The 20,608-nt window shown below is 40.8% G+C and overlaps 1 long non-coding RNA gene across 8 annotated transcripts in view; it reads right to left on the bottom strand.

The window, feature by feature from the left end:
• Positions 1-20,608, bottom strand: part of LOC112447169 (uncharacterized) — a 64,662-nt gene that overhangs the window by 23,805 nt on the left and 20,249 nt on the right. For 3 of the 8 annotated variants that reach the window (XR_009494949.1, XR_009494953.1, XR_009494951.1), the window contains exons 3-5: positions 11,277-11,474; positions 4,790-4,888; positions 3,477-3,549 (exon numbers count right to left, since the gene is read on the bottom strand). This is a non-coding gene — a long non-coding RNA (uncharacterized lncRNA). Of the gene's footprint in view, positions 1-3,476; positions 3,550-4,789; positions 4,889-8,397; positions 8,539-9,386; positions 9,445-11,276; positions 11,475-20,608 lie in introns of those variants that run through there. The other 5 variants (XR_003035281.2, XR_009494950.1, XR_003035280.2 and 2 more) reach the window with 3 other exon arrangements.

The raw sequence follows: 20,608 nt of genomic DNA, 5'->3' as shown, positions 1-20,608 counted from the left end.
TGCTCACCAGCAGCAAAAGCGAAAAGAGACAAGAAGGAGTCTCCCAGAAGGACAGCTCTGATGACACCTTGGTTTTGGACTTTGGACCTCCAGAACTATGAGGCAATTCATCTCTGTTGCTTCGCGCAACCCAATCTATGGTAACTTTTTAGCGGAGCCCTAGGAAATTAACACAAGTACTATGGATGACAGAAAAAGGATGAAAGCAAGAGGTGAATATCTGCATCCTTATTTCCCACTCTGGGTTTCTGCCTGAATGATGTGGGAAAATCAGGTAACCGGGATAGGAGTAGAGGGCCTCTCACCAAACTTCTCTGAGAACTTGGAAGAAGGCTACCTCAAAAGTCATGGGGTTCTCCAGGCAAGAATACTGGAGAGGGTGGCCATTTCCTTCTCCAGTGGACCACGTTTTGTCAGAGCTCTTCACTATGACCTGTCTTGGATGGCCCTGCACAGCATGGCTCGTAACTTCACTGAGTTGCTTATGCAAGCCCTTTTGCCACAACAAGGCTGTGTTCCAATTGATTTTGAACTGTGGTGCTGGAGAAGACCCTTGAGAGTCCCTTGGACTCCAAGGAGATCAAACCAGTCAATCCTAAAAGAAACCAACCCTGAATATTCATTGGATGACTGATGATGAAGTTGAAGCTCCAGTTTTTTGGCCACCTTAGGTGAAGTCCAAAATCAATGCGTCAGCAGAGCAGTGCTCCCTCTGGAGACTCCTTCCTTGTCTCTTAGCTTATAGTGTTTGTGAGCCAACTCATCGGAAAAGACCCTGATGCTGGAAAAGTTGGAAGTCAAAAGAAGAATCGGGAGGCAGAAGATGAGATGGACAGTACCACCAGCTCAATGGACGTGAATTTGAGCAAACTCCAGGAGATAGTGAAGGAGAGAGGATCCTAGAGTGCTGCAGTCCATGGGGTTGCAAAGAGTTGGACACGACTTACCGACTGAACAACAACAATACCTAACAGGTGCCCTGTAACAGAGACTTCACAGGCGGTACATCGGGAAAGAATCTGCCTGCTGATGTAGGAGACTCAGGCTGGAAGACTCAGGCCTGGCAAGAGAAACCTGGTGGTGCAGTGTGTCTGATAGGGGAACCCAAGAGGCTTAACTTTCCCAAGGCTCCTGTTGGTGTCTCTGTCTCATTCCTAACATCCAGAAAATGCTGGAAGCAATAGTACTTTATGTTAGAATCCCTCATTTATGGTCTTATTTTTCTCCTCTTCCCAGTCTTATAGATTTGTTTTGAATGGGTTGGGAATTCAACTTCTGATTTTCCAGTGAGATAACCATTTACTAGTTGGTTAAACAGTGATTGCTTTTTATCATGACAACATTGCAATTGACAGAAGCAGGTATATAAACTGCATTTGTGGTATCAAGCCTGGGTGACTGAATGAATAGTCAAATCGTTAACAAAAATTGGTATGCCAGAAAAAGCAATCATTGTTTAATCACTCTTTGCAATTGGCATACCAATTTTTGTTAACGATACGACTATTCGCTCAGTCACCCAGGCTTGATACCACAAATCCAGTTTATGCACCTGCCTCTGTCGATTGCAGTGTTGTCACGATAGTTCCTCAATGTGTTAAATACCCTATCAACCCTTCTGAGATCAGCTTCTTGTCTGCTTTACTCATTCAAGAAATAAATAAAATTAATGCTTAGTAAGCAGGAGTCATCTTTCTAGGTATTTGAGGTTTAAAAATGAGTGCAATGGAAATGATATCAGCTTCCATAGAGCTTTTACAGTCTACTAACAAGACTAGAGGGAGAAGGCAACGGCACCCCACTCCAGTACTCTTGCCTGGAAAATCCCATGGACGGAGGAGCCTGGTAGGCTGCAGTCCATGGGGTCGCACAGAGGCAGACACGACTGAAACAACTTAGCAGCAGCAACAAGACTAGAAATAAATGAAATGATTATCCAGATAGATTTCTATCTGAAACTGTCATAAATGCTGTGAAAAGAAACTTCAGGGTTCTGTGAGAGATTGTAATAGGGCAACTGACCTAGTCTGGGCAGTAGCCAAGAAAACCTTGCCTGAGGAAGTGACATTTGATACCACATCCAATGAGAGAGCAGGAGTTACCTGGGTGTAGGTAGGTGGTAAGAGAGTGGGAGCTCATGGTAGGAAGCTATGTAACTGAACTTACTTACAAAACCAAAACATACCTACAGACCTGGAAAACAAACCTATGGTTACTGAAGGGGAAATGTGGGGGAGGGGATGAATTAGGAGTTTGAGGTAATCAATAAGGACCAATTGTATAGCACAGGGAACTCTACTCAGTATTCAGTAATAACCTACTTGTGAAAAGAATCTGAAAAAAGAAGGGACATATATGTATCTATAACTGAGTCACTTGCTGTACATCTGAAACTAACACATTTTTAATCGACTACAATCCAATATAAAATAAAAATTAAATTAAAAAAAAGAAGCTTATATAAAGCCTGAAGGAAGAGTGAGCATGGGAGGAACCTGAAAACAGACAACAGGATATCAGGGGAGAAGGCTATAAGAGTAACAGTAAATGACTCTGGAAGGTCCACTGGGTGGTTCCATCTGGAAGACCACAGCCTCCAATCATCTGACTTCCCTGTCAGGTTCCTTCGCTGACTTCGCTTCCCAAGAGATGGGAAGGGTCAGCATTAGAGATGATCTCATCTCCATTCAGTGATCCTCAGCTTGGCTGTGTGTGGGCATCACCTGAGGCACTGTCTGATATCCTGGTGCTGGGTCTCAACCCAGAGTCCCATGCAATGCATTTGGTTACACTCTGGGCATTTCAGTTTGTAAACTTTCTTCAGGTGATTCTAGTAATCAGTCAAGACTGAAAACCACCATGATACCTGGATGGTTAGCTACGTGATGGCAAGGCTCTTCTTTTTTTCCCATCTCTTAACATCCCTCACCCCTGCCCTCATATTTAGAATAGTATCTGATGTAATGCTTATTTAAGAAAGGAATGGAGGAGGGAAGGAGCCAAGGAAGGGAGGGAGGGAAATGAATGAACATTTCAAAATATATGCCCCCATATATAAGTGGAAGTTTCCATTTATACTTCTATCTCTAAGTAAAATAGCTTGCCCTTGCATCTAGTTTGATATAAAGCCTACTGTCTTGTAGCTATGGCTTCCCAGGTGGCACAGTGGTAGAGAATCTGCCTGCCAATGCAGAAGACACAAGAAATGTGAGTTCGATCCCTGGGTCAGGAAGATCCTCTAGAGAACGAAATGGCAGCCCACTCCAATATAACTGCCTGGAAAATTCTATGAACAGAGGAGCCTGGGGGGCTACAGTCCATGGCTGTAAAGAGTCAGACATGATGGAATGAGCATGCATGAACACTGTAGTTACAGGATCTCCCTCTCCTTCTGTTTCTCTCTGTTTCTATCTCTGTCTCTGTCTCTCTCTCTATCTACCACCCTCTAGGGGTTGGATGTGCTCATGGTTACCCACCTGAATATAACTCACAGCTTCCTTGGCAGATTGTCTGAATCTTGTGACAATCCATTGACCAATAGAATGTCATCTGAAATTACATATGCAAGTTAAAGTTAAGTCCTCAGAGACAAACCAGGTTGCGTTTCACCTTCCCTTTTCCCCTTTGAAGGGTAGAACATAGACACAGAGTTTGTGAGCCAGTTTCAACACTGCAAATGAAAGCAGCATGCCTTGGAGGATAAAGCAATAAGATAATACGATGTTTGTCATAGTTTTGGCCATATACATTTGTCAAATGTTTAGCCATATAGAAAAACAGTCACATAAAAACTAGCTTCCCTCCAGACAAGGAAAATAAATGTTATTGTCCATATCATTCAGGAGATAAAGAGATGAATGTATATTTTATTTAAGAGCCAGCCAGCAAAAGTAGCATTAGGAAAAAAAACAATGTTTATATAATAATTCAATGTAGGTTTCCCTCTAATAGTTGAACATCAATTCTTTGGGAAGCTTATGCATTGGAGGCCAATTTAGCCTACAAAATATTATATTTTTATTATAGAATCTTATACTACTTCATGATCATATGCCAAATCATATTTGATATCAATTGAGCAAAAGATGAGTGGTGCCAGTGGTAAAGAATCTGCCTGCCAATCCAAGACATGCAAGAGAGGCAGGTCCCTAGGTTGGGAAGAAGATCCCATGGAGGATGAAATGGTAATCCATTCCAGTATTCATGCCTAGCAAATCTCATGGACAGAGGAGCCTAGCAGGTTACAGTCCATGTGGCTGCAAAGAGTAGAACGTGACTAAGCAGGCACACAAGAACATACACACACTCAAGAGCAAAAGATGAACATGGATGTTGCACGCTCCATGGGTGTTCACCCTACATCCTAAAAGGAGTAAGCTATGACAGAGCATTTGTTATAACATTGAGGTCCTTGTTTTCCTCCTGTGCATTAACCCTCCAACAACCTAATGCTTCGTTTCACCAAATGTTCATGAACTTCAGGTAACAGATGGATACGGAAAATGCTTTAGCTGCTCTAAAAAGGAGTTCTGGAGTTATTCTCAGGATATAGTTTTTTGTCTTTAAATCAAGAGTATTTAAACTCTTTAAGAACAAAAAAAGAAAAGAAAAAATCAGGATATGTGAAAAAAGAGTGGGTAAGCATCATACCAGCTGGCACACTCAGGCCTTCAGTTGTTAAATAAGCTTGTGGGAATCCTTTTCGTCTCTAAAATGACAACCATTCCTGCTGGGTAAAATTAAATGTGTTAAGGCATCAAAGCCTACTGGACCCTTCATGTGTCTGTACCTGCAAACTTTTGCTACATCCAGGTCAGTGAAGTGGGGAAAATGCAGCGTAGCTTCACTTACTCAAAAGTAGCTTCCAACAGTTCACTTCACATTTCACCTGAAACACAAAGTCATTGACAGAATAATGCCTTCCTCCTCCAAAGGCCTCCGTGTTCTAATCCCCGAAACCTGTGTGCATGTTATATAGCATGGCAGCAAGGGACTTTACAGATGTGGTTAGATGAGGATTTTGAGATGAAGCGAGTTTAGTGCGTTGGACAGGTGGGACCAGGATAATCACAGGTGTCCTTATAAGAGAAAGGAAAGAGCGTCAGGGTCAGGGAAAGAGATGTGACTATGGAAGCAGAGGTTGGAGGGATAGAGGCCGCAAGTCAAGGAATGTTGGCAACCACTAAAAACTGCAAAGAGTAACCATACTGCAACCTTGCTGACACCTGATTTTAAGCCAGTGAAAGCTATTTCTGACTTCTTACAGCTAGAATTCTAAGACAACATTTTTGTGTTGTCTGAAGCTGCTATATGGTGATTTGTTAAACCAGCGATAGGAAATTGTCTTTTATGGAAAAACATATGAGTAAAACTATTAAGTATTTCATACAAGTAATTCTTAGCCCCAAGCATCCAGCATCCTGCATCGAACCTGGACTGGCAACTCGTTTCCTACATGATATTTTACATGTTTCAATGCCACTCTCCCAAATCTTCCCACCCTCTCCCTCTCCCACAGAGTCCATAAGACTGTTCTATACATCAGTGTCTCTTTTGCTGTCTCGTACACCGGGTTATTGTTACCATCTTTCTAAATTCCATATATATGCGTTAGTATACTGTATTTATGTTTTTCCTTCTGGCTTACTTCACTCTGTATAATAGGCTCCAGTTTCATCCACCTCATTAGAACTGATTCAAATGTATTCTTTTTAATGGCTGAGTAATACTCCATTGTGTATATGTACCACTGCTTTCTTATCCATTCATCTGCTGATGGACATCTAGGTTGCTTCCATGTCCTGGCTATTATAAACAGTGCTGCGATGAACATTGGGGTACACGTGTCTCTTTCCCTTCTGGTTTCCTCAGTGTGTATGCCCAGGAGTGGGATTGCTGGATCATAAGGCAGTTCTATTTCCAGTTTTTTAAGGAATCTCCACACTGTTCTCCATAGTGGCTGTACTAGTTTGCATTCCCACCAACAGTGTAAGAGGGTTCCCTTTTCTCCACACCCTCTCCAGCATTTATTGCTTGTAGACTTTAGGATCGCAGCCATTCTGACTGGCGTGAAATGGTACCTCATAGTGGTTTTGATTTGCATTTCTCTGATAATGAGTGATGTTGAGCATCTTTTCATGTGTTTGTTAGCCATCTGTATGTCTTCTTTGGAGAAATGTCTATTTAGTTCTTTGGCCCATTTTTTGATTGGGTCATTTATTTTTCTGGAGTTGAGCTGTAGGAGTTGCTTGTATATTTTTGAGATTAGTTGTTTGTCGGTTGCTTCATTTGCTATTATTTTCTCCCATTCTGAAGGCTGTCTTTTCACCTTGCTAATAGTTTCTTTGATGTGCAGAAGCTTTTAAGATTAATTAGGTCCCATTTGTTTATTTTTGCTTTTATTTCCAATATTCTGGGAGATGGGTCATAGAGGATCCTGCTGTGATGTATGTCGGAGAGTGTTTTGCCTATGTTATCCTCTAGGAGTTTTATAGTTTCTGGTCTTACATTGAGATCTTTAATCCATTTTGAGTTTATTTTTGTGTATGGTGTTAGAAAGTGGTCTAGTTTCATTCTTTTACAAGTGGTTGACCAGATTTCCCAGCACCACTTGTTAAAGAGTCAAAAAAAATAAATTTTAGAATTTGGTTAAATCACATTATATTTGCTAATAAGTACTTCAAAGAAGTAACTACAAAAAAAAAAAATCACCTCTTGATGAGGGTTAAAGAGGGTATAAAAATGGTGGCTTAAAACTCAACCTTCAAAAAAGTAAGAGCATGTCATTTGGTCCCATCACTTCATGGCAAATTGTTGTTGTTGAGTCGCTTAGCCATGTCCAACTCTGTGACCCCATGAACTGCTGTGACCCCATGAACTGCAGCTCGCCAGGCTTCCCTGACCTTCATCATCTCCAAGAACTTACTCAAATTTAAGTCTATTGAGTCGGTGATGCCATCCAACCATCTCATCCTCTGTCGTCCCCTCCTCCTGCTTTCAATCTTTCCCAGATCAAGGTCTTTTCCAGTGAGTCAGCTCTTCACATCAGGTGGCCAAAGTATTGGAGATTCAGCTTAAGCATCAGTCCTTCCAGTGAATATTCAGTGTTGATTTCCTTTATGATTGACTGGTTGATCTCCTTGCAGTCCAAGGGACTCTCAAGAGTCTTCTCCAACACCATAGTTCAAAAGCATCAGTTCTTGGGTGCAGTGCTGAAGCTGAAGCTCCAGACTTTGGCTACCTGATCTGAAGAGCTGACTCATTATAAAAGACTCTGATGCTGGGAAAGAGCAAAGGCAGGAGGAGAAGGGGATGACAGAGGATGAGATGGTTGGATGGCATCACCTACTCATTGGACACGAGTTTAAGCACACTCTGGGAGATAGTGAAGGATAAGGAAGCCTGGAGTGCTGCAGTCCATGGGGTCACAAAGAGTCAGACATGATTTAATGATTGAAGAACAACAGTAAGAACTACATAAAATACGATGAAGTGGTTTATGAAAATAAGGTATTTTCAGTAAAGAATTTATGTGTTACATTTTATAAGATTAAGGTATGTAAGAAAGAAATTTGTCTTAGTTTCTCAATCAGCAATAATATTCTGTGTGCATGCATGCTCAGTCACTTCAGTCGTGTCTGACTCTTTGCCACCCTACGGACTGTAGCCCACCAGGCTCCTCTGTCCATGGTATTCTCCAGACAAGAATACTTGAGTGGGTTGCCATGACCTCCTCCAGAGGATCTTCCTGATCCAGGGATAGAACCTGCATCTCTTATGTCTCCTGCATTGGCAGACAGGTTCTTTACCACTAGTGCCACCTGAGAACTCCAATAATATTTTACTTTCATGTAAAATTGAGATATGAGTTATATATTTCTTTTATATAAGTATTGGCAAGCTCAAAGAAGAATACTATGCATTCATAGTTTTTTTTTTATTTTGCAGTAAATAATTAGTCTACATTTTTCTCCTCCACTCTGTTGATCAACAGGGTCAAGAGCTGTTTTATTTTTTTCTTAAAAGGGAATTGTGAATTTCAGAAACTTTAACCATGACCTCATGAATTTAGTTGTTTTGAAAAAACATTGAGTGTGTGAGAGATGTCAATAGAGTTTTACTTTCAAAAATAAAAAGACAAATTCAATTTGGTACTTGACCTTAAGCATATTGTTTTCTATTAGCAGTGAGAAGACATATGCATAGAAAACATTGTTGACAATTGAATATATATGGTTTGTAATACCAAGAGAATTTATGTGTACTTTGAAATGTTAATAATAAGCATTTGAAGAAGTGTCATATGCTACTTGATTACATTATTTTTAATCTTTTACTAGATTACTTCATTTTTTCCCATGGTAAACATCCTCCCCTAAAAATAGAAAGAATATAAAATTCTTGCAACATATTTTCTGTTTATTGGGTATCAAGATTGTTTCAAACAGTAAATATGATTCTGGTAACTTGCCATGAAATTCACTGGCATCAGTGTTCCTTTTCCTATCTTTTTTCTTGTAAATGCAATTATTTTTTTTCCTGAGAAACAGAAAAAAAATGTCAATGCATAAGTTTGCTGCCCTTCTGAAAATTTTAATCAGAACTCAGTGTTAAGTTGAACAAAATTAAACTAAAATATCCTCTATAACTTATTACAAGTGATTTGAACATATCTTCTTACATAAAGTCTGATTTTTTAATATGTTAAATAGATTCTCTATTACATAGGTTGGCTGGCAACTCATCAAACATTTACTAGAATTATTATAATGACATTTTCATACAAAAGATCACATAATCAACCCAGGAGCTCTTGCCGTGTTTACCTGAAAGGAAGATGATGACTTTTTTCCAAGTAATTTAACTTTGAAACTTGGGGGATTGATGTTTCCTGGACAAAAGGGCTTATATTTCATACACTGGCATCATATCACAGTGAATAAAAGTGAGACAGGGTGATCTTTTTTTAATTTTTAGCTTGATTAACAATCATAGAGTATGTCTCAAGGCCCTAGTTATTGAAATGGCAATGGAGGTATTCTTTGTGCCTGAGAGGATATGATTGATGAATTTATGGAATTAGGGATCTAGAGATAAGCACAATAGATTTAGATTGGAATATTTAGGAGAAACCATTCAGGAAAATAATGAAGGAAGATCAGGTCTGGGCTAGATATTGAGTCTCTCTGTGTTTGGATCATCCAAATCTGGACTCCTGTTTTTTTGTGGGTCCAAGACTCATTGATTTCAAGTCTCTTACTATGGTGGACATTAAAGAGATTATCTATAGGAGAATATTAGTGATGTAAATATCTGGGCCACAAAGCAGTGGGAAAATTAAAGAAGGCTCACAGATACAATGACCAGTGCTTGAGCAGGAAACTGACCTTCTAAAGGAGTACAGCTCAAGGTGAGGAAACCCCATAGAGTCCTCCTGAAGGAGCACTGAAACAGAAAGGGAAAATCAAGAAAATAAAAATGCTGCTTTAAGCATGGAGCATTTAAAGATCAAGAAAGACTGTATCTTGAGGAACACAGGATAGAGGCATTGGAGAGCTTGGAATTCCAGGAAATACACATTTGAGAAACATCAACACCTTCACTTCAGCAATCCACCAGGGGTGTTTTGAGTCCCAGCTTTAACAAATGTGGGTCTGGGCAATAACTTTTCCCAGAAAGTAGATTTCACAGGCCTAAGAGAAGATAGCCTAGAAAGTGTATTAAAAAGCAGAGACATCACTTTGCCAACAAAGGTCTGTCTAGTCAAAGCTATGGTTTTTCCAGTAGTCATGTATGGATATGAGAGATGAACCATAAAGAAGACTGAGCACCAAATAGTTGATGCATTTGAACTGTGCTTCTGGAGAAGATTCTTGAGAGTCCCTTTGACTACAAGGAGATTAACCAGTCAAGCATAAAGGAAATCAACCCTGAATATTCACTGGAAGGACCGATGCTGAAGCTCCAATACTTTAGCCACCTGATGGGAAGAGCCAACTCATTGGAAAAGACCCCGATGCTGGCAAAGATAGAAGGCAGGAGAAGAAGGGATGACAGAAAAGGAGATGGTTGGATGGCATCACTGACTCAATGGACATGAGTTTTAGGAGACTCCAGGAGATGGTGAAGGACTAGGAAGCCTGGCATGCTGCAGTTCATGGGGTCACAAAGGAATCGGACATGACTGAGCAACTGAACAATAAAGAGAAAGTATGTGAAGTCATGACCACAAACTTATTGTCAGAGCTAGGAATGCTTGCTAAAGGGAGAATAGCCTTGTTGTCACTCAAACGAATCGCCAGTCCAGGTTCGATGCATGAAACAGGATGCTTGGGGCTGGTGCACTGGGATGACCAGAGGGATGGTATGGGGAGGAAAGTGGGAAGGGGGTTCAGGATGGGGAACACGTGTATACCCGTGGCGAATTCATGTTGATATATGGCAAAACCAATACAATATTGTAATTAGCCTCCAATTAAAATAAATAAATTTATATTAAAAAATAATAAAACACACATACACATTAAAAAAAAAGAAGCTCACACAGAGCAGTTCTGGGTTTCAGAAACAAGAAACTCAAAGGGCAAATGGAAAATAAGATGCTTTGAATAAGTCAGTAGGAAATAAAAGGCATTTCAATCAAGCCTGTTGATAGGAGTTGGCACCATGTAAATTTCTAAACTTTGAAGAATAATTGCCAACACTTATCAAGTGCTTGCTGTGGGTTGATCACTGCTCTGTTTCACAGGGATCAGCTCATTTAATTCTCACAACATTCTGATAAAGTGAGAGGCATTTTTAATATTTTTTCTACAGATGGAGAAATTCAGACCCTGAGAGCAAGTAACTTGCCCAAAGTCACACAGAAAATAAGAGGAAGAGCTGAGATACAGGCCCACAGGGTCTGGCTTCAAAGACAGCACTCTAATTACCATATATAAGACAAGGAAAGAATGAGTCCACAACAGAGGAGGGAGTTTTCCTGCCCTGCTATGAGATATGCAAGGTGTCATGTTAAAATCTATCAAGAGAAATCTTTCCCTAAGTAAGCTACATATTCTAGAAAACACATAAGCTGACATCTTCAAAGACTGAAAAGAAGGTGTTCTCTTCTGGGGGTGTATGACCAACCCTATATCTTATTCATCCTCTCCCTACCCTCTTCCCATCCCAAGGTGGTCATGGAGCATCATTCCAACCAATGAGATTCAAGCAGAAAAATTCTGGTTGCAACTTCCAAGAAAGCTCTCAATTGCCTAACAGAAAGTGAAACTCACCTAGTGTGGCTTTTCATGCATAGCCCTGTTTTCTTCTTCCTTACTGGAACTCAAGTGTGATGTCCAGAGGGATAGCAGCTTTCCAGGGACCATAAGGAGAGCCACTAGCTTAGGATAGCTCTACAAGTAGAAGATTATGAGCCCTTGACAGCATCAGCCAGCATCTTCCCCAGCCCTAGACTGGACACCTGTGGATCCCTTGTAGGGAGACAAATAAACCACAATCACTTAAAAGGTAAAAAGAAAAAAAAAAATTCAGATAATTCTTTTGAGCAGTTTATACAGATCATTCTCTTCATCTTTCAAGTCTATCAAAATGTTTAATAACCACCATACCCAAGGGGATAAATCCTTAATTCCAGTCACTTCTCAGTGGTCTCTTGAATCTTAGCTCCCTCCTGCTGTGTACATGTGTGATGGTGTTCATTTCTGTTTTGCTTTTTGGATCCCTGCTATTTGTGGGCATTTGCACTGTTGCCAGTTTTTACTATTATGAACATTTCCCAGCTACAGCACCCACCTTCTCATGGCTGCACTTGAGCTAAATATTACCTCCTTCCTCCTACTCTGGCCCCACTTATTTTAAAGGCTTCTATGACTCCATCTATAATCTATAAAAATATTTTTGATGAAAAGATACTCAATTTAAAATGATCACATTAATCACTCTTATTTGAGAAGGTGCAGTCTATTAGATGACTTTAAAATAAAAACTTTCCTACTACAAGCTTATGAAAAAAAGGTTTTATTTTGTTTCTACGTTTTTAAACTTTTTACTTTTTACTTTTTCATGTATAGGTTTTGATTCACCTGGAACTGGTTTTTGTGTGGTGGAGTTAATTTCATCTTTTGTTTGATTTGACCAATGTTGTGTCTATGACATTCAGTGAAAAATCTGTCTTTTCATCATTAATCTACACCACCATGTCTGCCATACTTAAAGCCTCTGAATCTATGTGGGTGTCTAAGTTGTCTGTCATAGTCTGTTTACTTATAATCCACAGTCCTTGTATCCGTAATCCAGAATCTTAAGTCCTTAAACTTCTTAAGTTTTATAATCAGGTGCAACAAGTAGTCACTTCATTCTCCTCTTGGAGAACCACCAATAGGCACAGCCTTTGCAATCCCCATATAATTTTTTAGAATCATCTCATTATGTTAAAACATAATCGTGATTTTGGTTTATCTGACATAAGATATATACACAGTGTAGACTCTTTATCCTTGTGCGTAATATATGTTTTTGAAGTTTTGAAGATCTAAAAGATATCTTATACTGCAGAACTGGGTGCCATCCCCGGGTTGGGAAGATCCCCTGGAGAAGGGAACGGCTACCCACTCCAGTATTCTGGCCTGGAGAATTCCATGGACTCTATAGTCCATGGTGTCGCCAAGAGTCAGCCACAGTTGAGTGACTTCCATTTCCACTTCAAAGACATCTTATGTCAGATCAGACAGCAAAGACTCTGCCTGCGACATGGGAGACCTGGGTTCGATCCTGAGTCGGGAAGATCCCCTGGAGGAGGGCATAGCAACCCACTCCGGTATTCTTGCCTGGAGAATCCCCATGCACAGAGGAGCCTGGTGGGCTACAGTCCATGGGATCACAAAGAGTAGGATATGACTGAGTGACTAAAACACACAGATCTTCAGAATATTTGAATACTGTTCTGTAACTTTCTCTTTAAAGGATTGGTATGACTTTTGTTGTGTTTATTGTTAGGTAATTATGCTTTTATACTGTTGCAAGCTTTTTAATTTGACTTCAGTTTGTATTAGTATATAAAAACAATTGATTTCTTTATAGATTTTTAATCCAGCAGCTATGCTAAACTCTTCTTAATTCTAATATTGCAGCTATAGTTTCTTTTAATATTTGTAGCAATCTATTGCTGCATAATAAATTATCCCCCAAATCTAGCAGTCAAAAGCAATAATTATAATTTATTATTGTTCATGCTTTCAGTGGGTCAGTAATTCATATGGGGTACAGCAGAGAAAGATGTCTCTCCTCCACCTTGTTCCTAGATGGACACCAAGAGTTGGAAATATCTATTTCTGCTTTATTGACTATGCCAAAGCCTTTGACTGTGTGGATCACAATAAACTGTGGAAAATTCTGAAAGAGATGGGAATACCAGACCACCTGACCTGCCTCTTGAGAAACCTATATGCAAGTAAGGAAGCAACAGTTAGAACTGGACATGAAACAACAGACTGGTTCCAAATAGGAAAAGGAGTGCATCAAGCCTGTATATTGTCACCCTGCTTATTTAGCTTATATGAAGAGTACATCATGAGAAACACTGGGCTGGCGGAAGCACAAGCTAGAATAAAGATTGCCAGGAGAAATATCAATAACCTCAGATACGCAGATGACACCACCCTTATGGCAGAAAGTGAAGAGGAACTAAACAGCCTCTTGATGAAAGTGAAAGAGAAGAGTGAAAAAGTTGGCTTAAAGCTCAACATTCAGAAAACGAAGATCATGGCATCTGGTCCCATCACTTCATGGGAAATAGATGGAGAAACAGTGGAAACAGGGGCAGACTTTATTTTGGGGGGCTCCAAAATCACTGCAGATGGTGATTGCAGCCATGAAATTAAAAGACGCTTACTCTTTGGAAGGAAAGTTATGACCAACCTAGATAGCATATTTGAAAGCAGAGACATTACTTTGCCAACAAAGGTCCATCTAGTCAAGGCTATGGTTTTTCCAGTGGTCATGTTTGGATGTGAGAGTTGGACTATGAAGAAAGCTGAGCACCGAAGAATTGATGCTTTTGAACTATGGTTCTGGAGAAGACTCTTGAGAGTCCCTTGGACTGCAAGGAGATCCAACCAGTCCATCCTAAAGGAGATCAGTCCTGGGTGTTCATTGGAAGGGCTGATGCTAAAGCTGAAACTCCAATACTTCGGCCACCTCATGCAAAGAGTTGACTCATTTGAAAAGACCCTGATGCTCGGAGGGATTGGGGGCAGGAAGAGAAGGGGACAATAGAGGATGAGATGGTTGGATGGCATCACCAACTCGATGGACATGAGTTTGAGTGAACTCTGGGAGTTGGTGATGGACAAGGAGGCCTGGCATGCTGCGATTCATGGGGTTGCAAAGAGTCGGACATGGCTGAGCGACTGAACTGAACTGAATTGAACTGAAAGTCTTATTCACTTCCCAGCAATTAATGCTGACTCTTAGTTAAGACCTTAGCTGAGGCTATCAGCTGAAACACCCACATGAGGTCTCTCCTTGTGTCTTGGACTTCCTTCCAATATGGTGGTTGGGCACCAAAATAAGTGTCCTGAGAGACAGAGAACCATAGCACTATTTCTCCTGGACTCTGTTGATCTGGGTAGTCACAAATCACCTCCCAGATTCAAGGAAAGGGAGCATAGATGCCACCTCTCTCTTGGAGGAGTGTCAATCACTTGCTAAGCAGCTTTATATGCAGCATCATTAGTGAGGCTGCATTGGCATATACAACTAGCCACAGTATTATAGACATAGAGACATTATCTGCAAATTATGACTTTCTTTTACTTCTGCTTTATTGACTACACAAAAGCCTTTTTACTGCATAGATCAGAACAAACTGTGGAAAATTCTCAAAGAGATCAGAATACCAGAGCACCTGACCTGCCTCTTGAGAAACCTGTATGCAGGTCAGGAAGCAACAGTTAGAACTGGACATGGAAAAATGGACTGGTTCAAAATTAGGAAAGGGGTCTGTCAAGGTTGTTTATTGTCACCCTACTTATTTAACTTATATCCAAAGTACATCATGCGAAATGAAGGGCTGGATGACGCTCAAGTTGGAATCAAAATTGCTGGGAGAAGTATCTATAACCTCAGATATGCAGATGACACCATTGTTATGGCAGAAAGTGAAGAGGAACTAAAGAGCCTCTTGATGAAGGTGAAAGAGGAGAGTGAAAAGGCTGACTTAAAACAATATCAAAAAACTAAGGTCATGGTATCCGGTCCCATCACTTCACGGAAAATAGATGGGGAAACAATGGACACAGTGACAGATTTTATTTTCTTGGGCTACAAAATCACCATTGATGGTGACTGCAGCCATGAAATTAAAAGACACTTGCTTCTTGGAAGAAAAGCTATGACAAACCGAGGCAGCATATTAAAAAGCAGAGACATCACTTGGCCAACAAAGGTCCATCTAGTCAAAGCTATGGTTTTTCCAGTAGTCATGTATGGATATGAGAGTTGGACTATAAAGCAGGCTCAGTACCAAAGAACTGATGCTTTGGAATTGTAGTGCAGGAGGAGACTCTTGAGGGTCCCTTGGACTGCAAGGAGATCCAAGCAGTCAATCCCAAAGGAAATCAACCCGGAATATTCATTGGAAAGAGATGCTGAAACTGAAGCTCCAATACTTTGGCCACTCAGTGGGAAGAGCCAACTGATTGAAAAAGACTCTGATGCTTGGAAAGATTGAGGCAGGAGGAAAAGGGGACAACAGAGGGTACGATGGTTGGATGGCATCATCAACTCAATGGACATAAATTTGAGCAAGCTCCAGGAAATAGTGAAGGACAGGGAAGTGTGGCATACTGCAGTCTATGGGGTTGCAAAGAGCTATACATGACTTAATGACTGAACAACTAGGAAAACTAGGCAAAGGTCAACAATACTGCTTCTTACTATCCCAGTGAAATCTGAGTGAGCCCGCCTAGTATGCTGGCCTCTCCTATGAGTGGGAGGAATTATTTCCATATTTACTTTCCAAGCAGAAGTCATCCATGTGACAACCTATAGGGGTAGGATGGGATGCAAGGTAGGAGGTAGGTTCAAGAGAGAGGGAACATATGCTTACCTATGGCTGATTCATCTTGATATATGTCAGTAACCAACATAATACTGTAAAGCAATTATCCTCCAATTAAAAATAAATAAAAAAAATTTTTAAAGCTAGTGCTTAATGCTATCTTTGACCTTCCCAACTGGTTCTATTTCCTGCCTCCTAAGACTTTGGAGAAGTTGTAGCAATGCAAGGAATTTCATTCAGTGAGTGTTTGGCAAAGGACAATGGCAGGGTTTTACTTTTGGATAAGGCAGATTCACAAAGGCCAACTCTCTTTGCTAAGGGAGTCGAGGAAACTTCGGGACACAGGTGCCAAATTCCACACAGAACTGATCCTGGAAATGAATATATTGAATCAAAAAATACCAGAGCTGATGGGAACTTAGGTTATTATCCACCTCTTCCGAAAAACAGCCGTGGCCTCTGGCAAAGTTGGACACTAGTTAAAACGGCAAGAGCAGATTCTAACCAGTACTATAGCATTGCAACAGGGGGAACGGTCCAGTATAGTCAAGAAGAATGCTCAGCAGAGCCTGGCTAAAATTTGTTCAGGAGAGAATCTTTTGCCACATCTAAGGATCAAACACCTGGCCCAAGGTCACTCTTGGAAATAAGAGAAAGAAAATAAGGGAAGAAACTGGAGCAAGACCTTAATTTCCTGACTTGCACTAGCTGGTATCATTTTCTGGGCATAAAGTATACACCTACAAAGATTACTTACCCATCGTCATAACCAGCCCCAAATCTAGACAGCCAGCTACGCATGTAAGCCATTCCAGCTAAAACAAAATAATAATATGCATCCTCTCTTCACTCACTCAGATGAAAGTGACATATGGAGCAGGCTCCTTCTCAGCACATGATCCATAATTCACAGAGAAGTGCTGCCTACTTCCTCATTAGCTAAATTGTATTCATTGCAGAAATCAGCTTTTGGTAGCACTATCGATCAGCAGGAAGTACGATGGAAAAAAAAATTAACACAACTTGAAAACTCGAGTCTCTGGGGTGCGGCTTACCATCTGGGAATGACTTATTAGAAAAGAAGAAGGAAACACTGTCCATGTAGTATTTTCCCATTTTTACATGTGCAGCCAGTCCTCATTAATCTGAGCCCCCAAACAGGGAGTTTGTGGTAGTTCAGAGGTGACATCTGTGATATTAATATTCTACCTAAGACATTGAACTTGGGACCTTACAGTTTCTAGTGCAAATCAAGTATGTTTTCATCCACTTCTTTCATGGTTTTCATACATGTTCATGTAGATAATATCTACAATGCAAACAGTGGGCAAAATGAATGTATTTAAGTTCTTTTTAGAAAATTCTCACATTTCTGTTGCTTTGGTAATTTTATCCTCCTTTTCTCATTTTTAATTGACACCACTTTATATGATAAGCACAATTTCCTTTTTATTGTATGCCATTTTACCTCAAAAAGACCCTTTCTGCCTAAGTAGCAGATATATGTTTTTAAATATATGTTTAACGTAAAAATGCAATAAAATAAGGGTTTTAGGCATAGTACTTTCCTCTGAGAAAGTCACAGAAACAAATTATGTAAAGCACTTGTTATTGAAGATCCACGTTATCTTTCCTTTTGTGTGTCTCCAATAATTGAATAATTAGCACTCTGCAAGTAAATTGAAATGAAATTACACTCTCCTAAATCCAAGTTATTTTTAATAAATTCCTGTTTACTTGCAATTTCAAAATAATTTGTATTTCACTCTGTTTTTTTTAAATCCATTCACTCCTTCAGATGAATCATAAATGGGTTGACTAGAGATGTAAACTGTTTCTAAAGAATATGAATTGACCTAGATAATTGAGTGAGAATCTGAAATTAATGGGAGAGAGGATCTATCATGAGGCTGGAACAATAGTAGGAGGTAATAACATGTAATGATTCATTCTTTTCATTCACACTTCTGAGTCTGTTATAAATTTCCATTTTGTTGCGAAGTGATTTCAAGTTAAAGCTAATCATCAACTGGATATCAATGCTTTTATTGTGGCAAACATATGATAAATACCTCCTTATCAATGTACTATGTTGGTGGAAACCCAAAGAGAAATCGGAACCAGACTCCTACCATCTGAAGAACTTGTTCTAGTTGGAAGGGGATATAGAAAATAGATACATGGCAATATATGTTTCCTGCAGTTACTATAACAAGCTTCCACAAACTGGGCGGCTTCAAACATCAGAAATGTATTCTCTCATGGTTCCAGGGGCCAGAAGTTCAAATCAAGCTATCAGCAGGGCTATTGTCTGTCCAGAGGCCTTATGGGAGAATCCCCTTTGCCTCTTCCAACTTCTTTTGGTTCCTGGACATCCTTGGTGATTGCTGACTTGTAACAGCATCTCTTCAGTCTCTGCCTCCATCTGCACATGGTACTCTTCCCTGGGTCCAGTTATGTCTTATAAGAATACCAGCGCCCAGATTTAAAACCCACTTTAATCTAGTATGCTTTCATATTAATTTAATTACATTTTTGAAGACCCTATTTCCAAATAAAGTCACATTCTGAAGTCCTGAGTAAGTGTGGATTTTGGAGGATGGGGGAACACTAGTTAACCTACTACAGGTAGTAAAAACTCCACTGAGAAAAGAGAGGTATGACCTGAGTTGAACTGTGAACCCCCATAAGTTCAGAACAAGATGGAATAGAAGTCAGGGTACCAGGCATCAAGGAAAACAGGACAATACATGTTTTACTGCTGGGTCCAGGCTGCCTGCTCATCTCCACACCCTGTCTCTTTTCCAGCCGAAAAAACACTGACTTTGTTCACACGGAATTTCTTACCTCTCCTGGGACATATGGTAATCTTTTAAATCTCTGTGAAGTGGTAAATGGATATGTGTGTCTCTGTAATTTCTATTGAGATCCCAAAGCTGGGACAATAGAGGTTAATTGTCCATATGTACTATCAAGGTGGGTGGCAGGGGGAGGCTTCCCAGGAAGCTCAGTGGTAAAGAATCTGCCTGCTAAGCAGGAGACACGAGTTTGCTCCTTGGGTCAGGAAGATCCCCTGAAAAAGGAAATGGCAACAGCTCCAGTATTCTTGCCTGGGAAATCCCATGGACAGAGGAGCCTGGTGGACTACAGTCCATGGGGTCGCAAAGAGTCAGACACGACTGAGCGACTAAGCAACAGTGACTGTTAAGGGGATACAAACCCATCTCAGCCAGATCTTCTCAGAGATGGACAAATCAAATCCTGAGACCCCAAACTCGTTACCAACCTAATCGTTCACAAGAACAGCCCAGAAAGTCAGCAAGCAGCTCGACTGGAGAATTTTTTTCAAGAAAGTCATCAGTCTAGATGGAGGGAAGAGGCAATTTTCCTCTTCTCTCTGGGGAGGTGAGTGAGGAGGCCCTGAGTTCCACTCTTGACACTGGACTCCACTAAGTGCAATGAGGGCTTTCTAAGGAACGGAGTCATGCCTTAAAGAGTGGCAGGGCACAGGGGTGGTGCTGAACCCTTGCCCACATGGAAAAGCCTGGCTGGAGCTGCTCCAGCAGCAGAAAAAGGACAGACAGCTGCTGTGGGAACAGCACCTCCCCAACAATGCAGCAAGAGCGTGCTTCCTGTGTGTCTCGGGGAGGCCAAGGAGAGCAGCTAGATTAGGCTTGTCTCAAGTAGACCTTCTTCAAGAGGTCTGCCTGCAGGGGACAGCAGACAGCAGCAGAAAATGACTGGAGGAATCTCACCAGAAGCAGGTACAAGGGTGGAGTCAAAAGACATCAGTAGAATCAAGCATCATCCTTCTCAGTAAATTACTATAGCGGGACAGCCATGGCACTGTAAGAAATTCCTCCAACTCCCCATGAGGGAACACTCAGCATTTGGACATTTGCCATGTCAAAGAGCCTTCAAGGGAGAACTACAACTGTGCCAGAGACATAAAACCGGACCACTTTCTTTTCTTTCTTCCACCCTCATGTGCAACAGAGGAGTCCGAAACAGCAGATACAAACAGAGATGTGGAGAGTAGAAGAATTATAACAAATAAGGTTATGCTGTATCAGACACATGCACGTACGTGTGCGTGCACACACACACACACACCTCCTTTACTTAAATAAAAACTCCTTTCCCATACATGCTATATGTCCATCTCAGGAGCTTTGCTAGTTGCACTGATTCTTATAACTCCCACCCAACAGGTACACAGTTATTTGGCTAAAAGAAGTCGTATGGCCACAGCTAACTTTAAGTACATGTGTGGTCTCACCTGTTCTGAGGAGAAAGAGCTGGCATGTCTGTCAGAAGCTTTGCTGCTGCTGCTGCTGCTGCTAAGTCATTTCAGTCGTGTCCAACTCTGTGCGACCCCATAGACAACAGCCCACCAGGCTCCCCATCCCTCAGATTCTCCAGGCAAGAACACTGGAGTGGGTTGCCATTTCCTTCTCCAAAGCATGAAAGTGAAAATTGAAAGTGAAGTTGCTCAGTCGTGTCCGACCCTCAGCGACCCCATGGACTGCAGCCCACCAGGCTCCC

This window comes from Bos taurus, chromosome 6 (assembly GCF_002263795.3).
Source record: "Bos taurus isolate L1 Dominette 01449 registration number 42190680 breed Hereford chromosome 6, ARS-UCD2.0, whole genome shotgun sequence".
Taxonomy (NCBI): Eukaryota; Metazoa; Chordata; class Mammalia; order Artiodactyla; family Bovidae; genus Bos; species Bos taurus.
This window is presented reverse-complemented; position numbering and strand designations above follow the sequence as displayed.